The 14319-nt window shown below is 41.3% G+C and overlaps 1 protein-coding gene across 3 annotated transcripts in view; it reads right to left on the reverse strand.

Moving 5' to 3' along the window:
- RASSF8 (Ras association domain family member 8) overlaps positions 1-13873 on the reverse strand; it is an 88152-nt gene extending 74279 nt beyond the window's left edge. For 2 of the 3 annotated variants that reach the window (XM_030449801.1, XM_030449818.1), the window contains exon 1: positions 13802-13873. The gene's annotated coding sequence lies outside the window, so the exon portion shown is untranslated. Of the gene's footprint in view, positions 1-13315; positions 13421-13801 lie in introns of those variants that run through there. The other variant, XM_030449810.1, reaches the window with a different exon arrangement.
- Positions 13874-14319: the final 446 nt, after the last annotated feature.

Below are 14319 nucleotides of genomic sequence, written 5' to 3' on the forward strand. Positions count from 1 at the left end.
CTAGCACTGTTTATCAGGGGGAAAAAATTTACTTGAAAGGAAAAGAAGGTTTCCATGACAAAAGTAAAACAAGCAACCAACCTACTCAAAATATATTTTATCATCTGTACATAAATTTGTACCTCAGAACTTGAAACACACGGCAATCTATTCCCTCAACAAATACAGTGACAGTAGAATGGTTTGACCAAGGATTTCAAATAAACAAATAAATAAATAAATAAAATCCTGGTGATGTAGCACCCAGTGAAGCAAAGAATATTAATCAAATATTTCCCCTCAACTTCATTAAAAATCTGTTCTTCTGCTCCCACTTCAAAGCTTATAGCTGGAGCTTGATTTATCACGTTGGGCCAGGAGTGGGATGTTTCTGTAAATCTCAGCATTATCATCACTGAATTACAGGCTTGTCTGCCACAAAGGCTGCCCAAGTCCAAATACATGAAGGAATACCCCACTCTACCACTCCTTTCACAAAGAAAACAGCATGTGAACAAACAGACCTGAAAACGTGGATTTGTATTTATGTGTGGTTTTTTCCATATGCAACTGATCAAGAGACAGATCTCATTGCTCCTTTACTACAGAAATTCTGTATTTTTAAACTCATCATTATAGGTCTCATTAGGTGAATGTATAAATCAAGTTCAGTTAGAAGCACCCTGAATGAAAAATTACTTTTTTTTTTAAACAGTTTGCATTATCACTTCCATTGTTCACTATGCTTACAGCCTTTTGTTCCATTAAATAATTCACAAGGAATTTTGATCATCTGTAACAAGTCTCCCTAAAGCATAGCTTGTTTGTCTGTTGCATTCAAGTACAGAATTGTTAGATTCTATAAAAATTTCAGGTTCTAAAAAGCTGAGAACGTACTCTATAATTTAGAGGGAGTCACATCAACTTGCCCTATTCCACCTCTTTAAACAAGGATACTGCAGAGATGCAGATAAAGTCCAAGATGTTCTATATATCCAGAAGTGCTCTTACTAAGGTAAGCAAAAATGTTAATAAAAATAATCACTTAAGAGCCAGGCTTTATTTACACCCCTGGCTTAACTGCTGGAAGTATCAGTAAGACAATCACATTACAGCTGATGGTGGCTGTATGGCACACACATCTTGAAAAGGAAAAAACAAAACAAAAAATCTCAAACAAAATTACAGATTTTGGATTTTTTTGATTATGGAATCATTCAGGCTGGAAGGACCTGCAGGAGCCCAGCTGCCTGCTCAGAGCAAGATCAACACTTAATTGAGACCAGGTTGTTTTTACCAGTTAGGTCTTGAAAACTGACTCAAGGGATGAACACTTCTCTAAAAAATGAAAGCCTCAGATTCTTTACAACTAGTCATTAATGACACTTCAGAAATCACTCATTCAGACTAGCTTAAGTCAGTGACAAATCTTGATCTTTTTCTTTTTTTTAAATACCTAAACAAGGTCCAGTGCCACTGTACTCCTCCAGGTTTTCAAAATATTCCAAAAGCTTTCCTTAAAGTACAAAAAATATTCCCTGATATTAATACTTAACATATTTTTAAATCATGTTCACTTACAAGCAAGTAATGAGTAAATCTATACAGTCAGAGTTGAAATCAAGTCACAGAAACAACTGACTTTGACTCAAGCAACTGGGTTTCTCACAGACTGGGACAAGTGTCTTCAAGTGGAGTAAGTCAACCTGAATTTCCTACTAACAATGTGTAAATAAGCTTGCACATTAGTTTTTAATGTGAATTGTCACAATTCCATTGTTTACCCCCAATTCGAGGTATGATACAAATCAGCTATCACAGACAAACAGAAATAAGCAAACACACAAATGCAAGCTTTTTATATAAGAAATGATTTGTGACACAATATTTGTTTGGGGATGATGCTTCCAATAGATTTACACAAAATCCCTGTTTACCTCATTCTCTACCACATACATTTCTGATGTTCGAAATAAGCTTCAGCATTTATGAACTGAGTGCAAGATATCTCACATGAAGACCAACATATTTATTCTTATATGTAATGTATTTTTAAGAGCATAAGCTGAAGCTGATGAAGTAACACACATTTCAACAGGCCCAGATAAAGCCAAACTTTGGTGTTTGTTTTTTTCATTTTCATATAAACCCCCTCACATTTGTTAAATGTGCACAAAGCATCTCAGATCACACAGAAATCCCAGGAGATATAACAGATAAAAACAATTAATTTCAGGTGTTTGGAACCTAGCAAGAATTAATTTTACAACAAACAAACAAACAAAAAAGACAAAGAAACACAGCCATCAGGATATCCATCTTTGAGGGCAACTTTGAGGCTGGTGAAAGGACTTGAGCACAGATCCTATGAGGAGAGACTGAGGGAGCTGGGGCTGTTCAGCCTGGAGAAGAGGAGGCTCAGAGGAGACCTCATCACTCTCTGCAACTCCCTGAAAGGAGGGTGTAGCCAGGGGGGGGTTGGTCTCTTCTCCCAGGCAACTCTCAGCCAGACAAGAGGGTGAGGTCTCAAGTTGTGCCAGGGGAGGTTTAGGTTGGACATTAGAAAGAATTTCTTTACGGAGAGGGTGATCAGACATTGGAATGGGCTGCCCAGGGAAGTAGTGGATTCTCCATCCCTGGAGATATTTAAAAAGAGACTGGATGTGGCACTCAGTGCCATGGTCTGGTAACTGCAGCAGTAGTGGATCAAGGGTTGGACTTGATGATCTCTGAGGTCCCTTCCAACCCAGCCAATTCTATGATTCTATGAGTGTTAGCCCATAATAACAAACTGCATCTCCTCTTCCCAGTCTGCTCCTGAGATGAAACAAGAAAAGGCAATAGCATAAAAGTCAGGCAACATAGTACCCCACAGTTCTCCAACATCAGCCCAGGTCAGAAATCATACTTCCTTTCTGAGGGCTTACTACAGGAGGCAGAAGAAAGATCCTTCTGGTCCCATCAACCAGTACTCAGAACAGGTAGGGGAATCCAGTTTAGCCAGAGAATGTTTCACTCACATCCTAAGGATGATTCTTCCCCAAAGTCTCCCAGCCAACTCATATTGTTGAAGCTTCAGCAAAGATTCACCATGAATACTTACAGTTCTCAAATAAAATTAATTTTTATTATTATATTCCGTAATCAGCAGTCATTAATAGAAGTCTTAATTCAAAGTATGTTAATAAAATTATAGACATTTTGAAATAACAGATAACCAGATGAAAAAACCTGAAGTGTACACAAGAGCAAATGTAAACAGAAGTCACCAATTCAGACATATTCATCCTCAGCCTCAAGTTCACAAGTTGTCAAGTTGGTCATAGCAAGTATTAGCAGTGCAAGCAATATTGTTACGGACAAATTGCACAGACATGCTTGGCCTTCATGTTAGTGAAATTGAAATGAACAAAACACAAAGGACATACCTCAATATAGCATGAATAATGTCTTTGAGATGAACAGAAACCATTTGCATCTTACAAGTGCTAAAAAGTACAAGGCAGCCAGTCAGACACCCTGGTGGTGGGTTCAGCTCACCAAAACAGAATCTAAACTTCTTCCTGGGAAGCTATTGGTAAAGAACTTCTCAAAGAATACTCTCATCAATTTGTTACTATATGGACTTCAAAAACCAAACAAACAGTAAAAAACTTAGACTAGTACTTTTTACTTTGTGATCTCTTTAAAAATCTGTATGAACTCTCAGCATCAGGAATAAATTTATTACAAGACTCATATGATCAAGCCCATTTCTCTGAAAAAGGAGCTACAGAAATGCATAGAAAAACACTCACTAAATTTACTTTGGCTCAGTTCTGCACCAAGTTTCACAGAAAAGACTGATGTTGGGCCATACAGCTACTTCAATTTTTTAAATAACACTACAACAAGCACAGCATTGACTTTATTAAAACTGGTTGCAGAAGTCATTAAGACATGGAGGACATCACAGAGCAAGATGACATCGGACACATAGCAAGATTGTTTTGAAGTTCCTTCAGGCCTAAAACCACACAGAGCCTCATAAAAAAACCTCTGCATGCTCTAATAGTATGAAAGTCCTGGTCATAATAGCTATTTTGTATGAAAAGCTAAAGTAGGAGTTGCAGCAAAAGATGCCATAAGAATAGCCAGTAGTTTCTTATTTGCTACACAGCATGCAACTAACAACTCTTAGATTACAATTTAGATTACATAGATTACATTATACATCTGCTAGAATCAAAAAGCAAGCTAACATTTCACCACTACCTCCAGAACTAATTAACAAGCTCGTAACTTAAACACTAAGCATTCTATTTAGCACTTTTGACAGAGTTGTGTCCAAGACGAACCCTCCCTTTAGCACTTGCTCCTTAAATGCTCATTCATGAAGTACTCTTGCCATAAAACAATTGGTTTTACATTTATCTTTGCTCAAGCTTCTTCCCAACAGACATACTGTAGTTCAGCTAAGTGTATGCTGGTCTCCCACTGAAGGTAAATCAGCTAGCTTAGCAACATCTGCAGAATTTTCCCCTGATCTACGTGACAGCTGCAGCAAGAAGGCCCTGCTACTAAACAGTTATAGCAACTCATAGGTGACATCTTGTTTGGCCATCATAACTTCACATTTGAGCCTTTGCAACTGCATAATAACACTCTGCTGTTAAGCATTGCAGAATATTGACACAAGTGGTCCTGTTGACACACAAGTTTAATAAGGTACTTCTTTGCAGCATAGGACTTAATTACACCACTGTGCTGGGATTGCCAACAGTTTCCCTGACTCGGGATGGGACATACACAGATATGGTTTAAGCTCTAATTAGTCATCTAGCAGCTATAACTTTTCATGAAGAAAGGCACTAAGAAGTAGTACATGGATATCCAAAGGAAGTTTGCCCTGTAATATTGTACTCAGGTTTGTATTATGATTGAAGCATCTCAGATAATTCCCTCTGCAATATTAAAATCAAACCAGACATTCTCATCTAGCCAGCAATTCAAATCCCAGCAAGGAAATGAGACACTCAACAGTACTGCTATGCATTGTAACATCACACTTCATGATCACCACAAGGGACTCAAATAATTTAAACCACTAAACTAAAAAAAGGGGGTTTTAATTTTTGCTTGCTTCTGAGGTTATCTTCTGAGGATATTTTGTCATGAGAATTAGTGTACCTAGAAAATCATTACCTGACATAAATGGGCATTTTAGCATCTGAGTCCAGCTAAAAAAATCCCACAGACTCTAAGAAATGTGAGTGTATTTGACAGTCTACACATCTGTAATGGTTAATGTCTCTAAGCAGCTACTGGAAAAATAATCAAAACTGAAGAGTGAAGGGAAAAGCAGCAGATAAGTGAAACTAAGAATCTTGTCAAGAAATATAAAAATGTGGTTAGAGGTCAGTGAAGGACAAGGAGAGGGAGGGGAAGAATTCTAGAAAATTCCTGGGTTAGGTTTCCTATAGGGGTAAGGCAGAGAGCTTCCAACAACAAACAGTCTGTCTCCCAGGGAGCAGGGCAGGAATAAGTACTGACAGGATGTCAGGATCACAGCAGGACAGGTGCTCTGTGTAAGTCAGACCAACTCCAGGAGAAGTTAAACAGCAAGGCAAGTGTCATCCCCATCCCCAGCTCCAAACAGCTCACCAGTGAAGGAATTGGAGGAATGCCTCCATGTGCAGCTGTGAGATATGAAAAGTTCCAGTATTTTCCCCCCCCCCATCCAAAAGCAATTCTGCGCTGCAACTAAAGAAACACCTAGAAAGCCACTAGTTCATGGGCAAATATTTAAGAAGTCTTACAGCAGAGAAGAAAGAAGCAGCAGCACTGACAGAAAAAACAAAGCAGATGAACAGTTCACTCATTCGGTGTTAACAGACTGACAACAGAGGCAAGGGGAAATGGGTAACATCAGGCTGAGAAGAGCACCATGTTGTCAAAGGCACATTCCAAATTCAACTTCTGGCAAGTCAGGCCAGGAAAGGATATTCTGGACTAAACAGCCCCAACAGATGACATGGGCAGGTGATCTCTGTGTGGGACACTGGTCTGGTTCCCAGCTTGTCCCCACTGTGCTCGTGGGCAGGTCCCCAGCCTCCTGCTCTGCTCCCACCATGACACGAGGGGAAAGCCCTCTCCACTGGGACTCCAGCAGGGCCAGCAGTGCAGGGCTAGCAGTAGCCAGGAATTCATTCAAGGCCTCAGAATCCTACAGTAATAAATCATTGCTGATTAGGTGTTTTACAATGCATCATAAAGGGAAGACCAGCAAGTCCTAAGAGACCAAACACCCAAAAAAAACCTTCTGTCTTGCTAAAAGTTTAAACAAAACCACTTCCCGGTACTTTTTAAAACATGATTCTTAGCTGCTGGAGAGAGCCCAGCTTCCTCCCACCCTACCTAGGAGAGGTGAGCCTCTTTCCTTAACTTCTTCCAACAGAACATGACCCATTGTGCACAGAACTTCAGTTCACTGACAGTAAATTCACAATCAAGTCTCCTCCCATGGACATGTCACCTCTCAAAGGTGGGCTTCATTTATCTCCTGGCCTTGCCTGCAGGAACTGCAAGTGCCTCTGTTTAAGTAAAAACATAGAAGTAGTCAGTTTTTCCTGCTACTAAGCAACAAGTCTGAGGTAGAATATCCTCTTGAGTTGTGAGTACAGACTTGGTTTTCCTTCACTAGACCACCCTTGCAGATGTCCATCCTGATTTTATTAAAAAGCCTCTAAAGAGGGTTCTCCAGTCTCACACAGAACAGCTTAATCCCACACACCACTGCTATATTCCATATCAAGTTAGTTGCCTTATGGTCTGCCTTTGGAAATCAAGGGAAGCATCACATACCATATTTGTTACATCAACTCTGCACATATTTCAACTTGTCATCCCCTTAAGTCTTCCATTCTTGGAAGAAAGTTGAAATACTTTTTATTGACAGTATATCTCAGTTTGAAACTGGCTAAATTCACAGGACATGAGGTGAGCAGGCAAAACTGGTAACCAAATATAGGAACTGCAATAAAAGAACACCAGTAATAAGACAGATAATTTCTATTCAGACTATTTTGTACATTCTTTTAAGTTCAGTAGTTTCCTGACAAATCTCATTCACTGGAATGAGTTCTGATGAAAGATTCTTACTATGCTATTTATCAAATCCTTAAAAAAAAAAGTCAATGTTCCCTTGGATGATAAGTAGCTTTTGTTATCTCTTCAGAGTATCAGGTTACCAATTCCAACCCCATTAGCAGCATGAAAGCATTGCATTGTATTCAGCAACTGTTCTTCCATAGTCCTGTTGCTCATCAGTGCCAGTTCCACTACTTGAAATACATGGCCTCAAACACACAGCTTTTTCATTAGAAGTTTCTGTCCTTGCTCCCAATGAAACCAGCACCAGATTTTGACTGACTGAAGCTGTGGATGAAGCCCAAAGCAAGCACACACACCACTACTCAAGGAGAGGTTTGGATGGCCGAGACAGTGTTTTAAAACAGTTCTGATGGGCAAGGACAAGGGCATTCCACTACTGCCATATGTTTCTCTTCAGATGCCAGTTATTCCTGGTAGTAGTGCTAGTTAATATTGCCAGCCATATAGATGCAAAGGCACATTTAAGCATTTGATATCTTGATTCCCAATGTGGACTTTTAATATTATTATTTGTGGTAACTTCCTACTTATCTATCCTACTATCCTTACCATCTTTCTTTTACATTCATATCGCAGAAGGAGAAGCAAAACAAGATCTCCAAGGATCTTGCAGATCTTTAAGCAGCAGTGGCAAAAAAAAAAAAAAAAAAAGGTGCAATTTAGTACAGAACTAGGGGATTTGAATCTAAGAGTATTTCCTCTCTATTTGCATTGAGAGCTGCTTTATATTGTTCACTTAATGCCACACTGGTCAGTTAATATTACCCATAATCTACTTGATAACAGCTATAAAATTCACTAATTGCCAAATGACATGCAACTTTTCTACAGCATTAAGCTTACTTAATATTAAGAAACACAAACTGAGTGTTTCTTAACACTCCCTTTTAGAAAGCAACAAAAAATGTTTTGCTCTCAATCTCAGCTTACTTAAAAGGAGGTGATCACAATCAGTACAGACATGGCAGGAGGGAGATGGGACAGGAGAGAAAGCAGATACAATCTGTTGAAGATCCCTAAACAGTCCAGTGACAAGAACAACAGACTCCTAAAGCCACACTGTCTCCCCACTCTGGCACAGACGCAAACCATCTGGATCCCTTGAGGAATTAAAGCCTTTCCTTATCCCTGCTCATGAAACTGCTGACTGATGATAAAATGTGAAGTTTCAAAAAGCTGCTCCGGAAGTTCCAAACCCCGTTTCAATAATGGCTTGAAAATACTGATGAACACTGCTGGACTCCAAAAACCTTTTGGCAAAAAAAAACTTCAGTTTGGTTGAAACAAAAGAAGTCACAGCTCTTTAAAGATTAAATATAAGCATATATTAAAAAGAAAGCACCAACATTGCTTCGCCATTTTAAAACTGGATGTTCTGTAGACAGGGCAAGGTGCGTGCTGGAAACACATCTGGTGCAGTTGCAAGAAGGGAAGCAAGATACAAGGTTACACCTAGTACTGCTTTCAAAGCAAGTAAAGGAATTCAAACTACAATGTTAGCCCTAGAGCAAGAGCAGAAGCTGGATAGAAGTCAGTTACATCACACATTTCTAGAAGTTTTCCTCGCCTTTCCTTTCAAAAAGAGAGTAAGGCATGAAAATCTGACATCTCAACACAAAAAACCCCAACATCACTACTGCTGATACTGGGAGAAAGAACTATCCTTTCAAAGGCATAGATGTCACATCAGGCTACAAAGGCAGGAGTAATAAATAGTATAGCAGAGGAAAACATTCAAGCTTGCCTTCAGAGCTGTGCTGCTTGTTTCAGGTGAAAAACTAATACCAGAGTGCCTCACAATTTTTCAAGGCTCAAACAGCCTCTTAGTGGACCTGCATAGTCATTTTCCATATATTAAAAAAGTTAAACTCTCAGCTGAAACACACATTATTCTGTCTACAGTACTGGTCCCAAGCCTCAAAATTAGTATCAGTCCCAAAGGGAAAAACTTTGAGTATCTTTACAGGTTATCAATATCTTAATTGCAGTCTCTCTGTTGATAATCCCCTCCAAGTTCCATTATCTGGGACTACAGAAAGCTCATTGGGCACAATATGACTTATTTGGCAACCACAAGTTGAGACCCATCTTGCAGAGCAGGCACCAATATTTAAGTACATACATAAATTCTAATACTTGGAATTGGCATCATCCTCTTGTATCATAATGCATGAGTACATGTTTTTTTTTTCATTTATTATCTCAGATTCAATTGTGGAGTATTTCCCCAAAATCAATCTAAAATAACAGAATATAACTGACTTCAATTTTAACTTTGCCAGTAAATATTTGGAACTAAGACTAATTCAGTAATGTGTATTGCCTTAGAGATGTGTTAACTATCCCAAGTTTTGGGAGAAAAGAATTCACTAAACTTTTATATATATATATATTTACCCATTTAAATTACAGTCCTAGTTTGTTACATACAAAGGTGAGACTACAGAGATGACCTCCTGTCCTCATTACCCTTCTCACGCTAAATATAGCGTAGAGAGTAAAAATAAATAAATCCTCAATAGCATTAGGAATTAGACAATGTCATGTTGAAAGATACCCTAAATGATGAGCCTTATCCCTTTTCACAGGCTGGGATGACAGGGGGGCTCTGACCCATGGAGACGAGGCAGTGTTTAAGCCTTTGCTAGGTGGTCTCTTTGCAGTAGGCTCTTTTCCCAGCTGTAATTGCTTGTCAGCCCTAACTGGATGCCCGAACACTCTGGAATAGCTCAGCCAAGTATTTAAACAGATGGATGGTACAGGCCACTGGAACAAAACTCATTTTTTCTCTGGCCGCAGCTCTCTTTCAGCGCATTCCTTTGAAGTCCGTGCCACTGAGGAATCAACAACAGCTGAGAAACATGTGTTATCATACAACACTGAGTGCAGCAACAATATTGCACAGCAAGAAGCTTTTGTTCAATAATCCTGGACTATAGAAAGCATTACAATGGCTTTTGTTGTTGGTAAGCCCTTTTTCCAAGCAGTACAGGAAAGTAAACAGATTCCTGCCCCCCCGCAAGGAGTAACTCAACAGTAAAAGGTGAACTCAGCTGATTTCTTTAGCACCACCATTCTGATAACTACAGTGCCTGTCTCCTCTAGTCCTCTTAGATATATTAAATGCTCTATTTATATTATTAGAAAGATGACTAGATGCTTACAGAAATCCAAGTAAAATCATAGCCCAGAGGGGCACAGGCTGCATTCCCTGCAGAAGATGTGAAACCCTCTTAAACTACAGCTCAAACCCACCTTCCTTTCTCGAGCAGCACAAGTTTCATGAACTCAGCTTGACAGCACATACAAGCCTCCCTTCTCCTCATATGTTATCAGTACAGAGAAAGATGACATCTAGTCCTCCAAACAGTTGCAGGAGATAACACCACAAGCATCCTCTCGTCAGCCAGGAAAATGATTCCTGTCAAAGCTGTGAGATCACCATGCACTTTGAAGAGAGGTTAGTAAGGATAAGAAGACTTAGTCACTAAATGAAACTGAATTTGAAACTAGATTAACTGTCCTGATTCAGAAGTAGTGAACTACGACCATATTCAAGAGATAGTAAATTATAACCCAAAGCTGATGCAGCTGCCTAACAGCAAGTTCCTACAGAATCAAGTCTGTATTTTTAACTGAAGAGAAAGAACTACCTGCAACAGGGTAGTGCCTTGGATTTTACCAAGTTCACTAATCTCAAACATTACAGGAAGGCAGGCATGAACATTATAATATGGCCCATTATGCTATAAAGTCCCAACTCCAGCATAAAAAAATTACAAGAAAACCTGAGCTTTCAAAAAAGCCCTAGAAAACCATACATATTCACATTTAATTTCAAGAAGCAGATTTTCAAGACTTAAAAGGCAAACCCCTAAAATTAGAAACCAAACAAAAAGAACACACTTACTAAGCCAATCTCACAACTAGAGCTCACAAAACAGAAAACAAAAACAAAAACCCCCAAAACACACCAAAAACCAAAAAATAAAAACTGGATGCATCATGCTGGAGGGGGTCCTCACAAAACAGTTTTCCACCTTGCAATTTGATTTAATAGTTGCTTTCTGGAGAGGCCCACAGTGCCCTTCAAATTCAGCTTCAGTAGACTATTACAGTAGCATAGAAGAAGCATGCACCAATATTGTCAGAGATGTATGGGGGATAAAAATAACTTTAATCTCACAATCATCACAGAGACACAAAAATATTATGCAGCTCTCAAAAGAAATTGCGATGATCAAGAGTTCTGCTTTACAACTCTCAAAAAATAAAGATTAGCACAAGCAAAATTACCACGCAATCAGCATTCAAAACCACAACTAAATATGAAGTGATACATTTACACATAATTATTCTTAAAATCATGTGTAAAAGCACTTAACAGAGATTCAGGAAACTCTCCACATCCTATGAGGTGCAGGCAGGAAGGCAGCTTAGGCAGAGGTCATACTGCCATGCGATGGCAGAAGCAGGAACAGAACTCACCATCCTCAGATCTGCATTTCAGCAACTAAATCTTCTTTCTAACATTCATTTTCAGGGCTTCTCTCAAAAGGATTTTAAAAAGTTGTGGTAATCAATTTAATTTGGCTTTTTAGAATCATTGATGGAGTTTACAAAATCAGCCCAAGGTACAGCTTGGAAAAACTTAAACTTCTTGCTAATATGATTTACTATTTCTCCTTCCACTTCCTTTTATTCCAAAGTTTTTAACTTCCAGGAAAGATAAAGCTTAATTCAAACAACTGACCAAATTCTGTTGGGCTTGTGGAGACAGAGGAGGAGAAGGAAGATTACTGTAAGAAGTGCACTACCTTAACTCTTGAAGTTGTCCTAAAAGGCATACAACTAAACACTATCAGTGCCAATCAGTCATTTCTGTTCACTCCGCAATTTAACACGTATCAAATAATTTTTTGCTATAAGACATAAAGAGAAGTACTTCTAGTTTAACGTCTGGTCTACTTTCTAAGTAGGTAACATCAAACAAAATTAAACATGAAATGGTATTTTCTCTCTTCTTCAAAGAGGGAAAAAAATTAAGGTTTACTTAATTTGCAAAATTAGCCACAGAAGCTTGTGGTCTTCTGGAATGCTATCTATCAAAAGAGGTACCATAACACAACCGAGATCCACGCTGTTTCCTTCTGACATTTTATTCAAGAACTATGTATACTCTCTTCTGAAAAAGACGCAGCTCTTTACAACACTTAACACAATCACACCACTACCAAATACAATTAACAGCGGGCTTAAAACCCTTAAACAGGTATCTCTGCAGAAATCATTAAGCATTTGATTTACTTGCTCTCCACAGCCTGGCGCATACTTAATTTTAAACGTGTGATGCTGACTCGAGCTGAGACAAGAGGCTTGGGAGGTCCGAACCAGACTTCATAAACCACACGACAGCACTTTTAGACACGGATATAAGCAGTTCCCAGCAATTTTGTTAATGTGTCAGTCCCCGATATACCTGCAGTTTGGCGATGGAAAGCGTGACAGGTGTAATTCCAAAGGGGACACCGAAATCTGTAACCTTGCCCCCCCCCCCGCTTCTGATTTTCTACATCGCTGAAACCCACGATCAATCCTGAACCGCACTTCAGCTCACTGCTCAGCTGGCGCACTAAAACGCCGCTTTGCTGACCAGAAAATAGTTTGGCACACACGGGACTACTATAACCCCAAAACCGGACCCTGGACCAGACCTTTCCAACAATAGTCCAGAGCTGCATAAACCGAGGAGCAGAATCCATTGCATTCCTTCCTTTTACAGTTCATTCCTCTGTATTGCCCTGATGTACAGTCTTTGCTTTAAGCTTTTCTCATCAGCGGTCTCCCACCCTTGCATACATACACACACACACACACACACACACACACACAGAATTCTCGTACGTTCCCCAAATCAGATTTTCTTTTAATCTCTTTTACATACTTGGGGGTGGAGAGGGGGAGAAAGAGAAGGAGGGGTTGGGGCAAGAGAGATTAATGCTGAAATACATTGGTACCGTCTGAAAGAGGGGACACACACACACGACAAAACAAACAGTCCACGTCGCAGAAGGAAAAAAAGAAAAAAAAGGTTTGATTTTCTTCTCGGGGACAGTTAGGAGGGGGAAGAAGAAGAAAACTACTACAAAGATCTCCCTGCAGAAAAAAAAAAAAAAAAAGTTACCTTCTGAACTCCCTTTCCCAAGGACACAGAAATACCCCTCACTTTTCCACGCTGATGCCCGAAGGAAGGAGAAAGAGAAAACGCCAGAGGAGAGGAAAAGCTGACGGGGAACTGAGGAAGTAGCGAAAGAAGCGAAAGGGCAGGAACGAGTGCGACCGAGCAGGCGAACCGCGGGAGGGGGAATGGGAGAACCGAAAACGTGGAGAGAAAAAAAAAAAAAATAAAATTGAGGGGAAGTGGTAAACGGGAAAGTTGGCGAGTACAGGCAGAGGGGTGAAAGAGGGAGCGGCGGCAGAGAAGGGTCACAAACCCAGCCGCGGGAACGAGCCGAAAGACGGCGAGAATAGAGCGGGGCGGGACGCGGTGCCGGCTAGGCTGCGGGAGAGGGGCTGCAGCTACGGAGAGAGGGAGAGAGAGAGCGCAGGGCAGCGGAGGAGGACGGGCTCCGGCGGGACGAGACCGTGCCGGAGTTACCCGCGCACTTACCGCTCCCCCGGCGGCGGCTCCGCGCTCGTCCCGCGGCGGCTCCGCAGGCAGCGCCAACGGCCCCAACGGCCGCCGGCTCCGCCTTGCGCCCCGCGGGGGGCGGCACAGCGCCCGGCCCGCGGCACAGCGCCCGGGGGCTCGGCTCGGCCCTCCGGGGCTCCCCGCTCCTCCCCCCGGCCCTGCCGAGCAGCCGCTGCCTCTCGTCCGACTGCGTGGGTGTCCTCCACCCCGAGCGGCCGCCCCCTCCTCCTCCTTCCTGCCTCTCCCTCGCTCCCCTTCACCGGGAGAGACATGTAACGGAACTGGGACGCCAGCACGGCATTGTGGGAGCTCTTAAAGCCGCAGCCGCCCGCTGCCCCACGCCGCCAGCGCCGCCGCTGGTGCTGGTGCCGGTGCCGGTGCCGCTGCCGCTGCTCGCAGCCGCCGGCCCGGGCGAGGGCGCGTCCGCGCCGCGACCTCCTTTGTGGGGAGCGGGCAGCGAAGCAGGCAGCAGCCTTTGAAAGGAGAGGCGCTACAGC

The sequence above is a fragment of the Calypte anna genome, chromosome 1, assembly GCF_003957555.1.
Source record: "Calypte anna isolate BGI_N300 chromosome 1, bCalAnn1_v1.p, whole genome shotgun sequence".
NCBI lineage: Eukaryota > Metazoa > Chordata > Aves > Apodiformes > Trochilidae > Calypte > Calypte anna.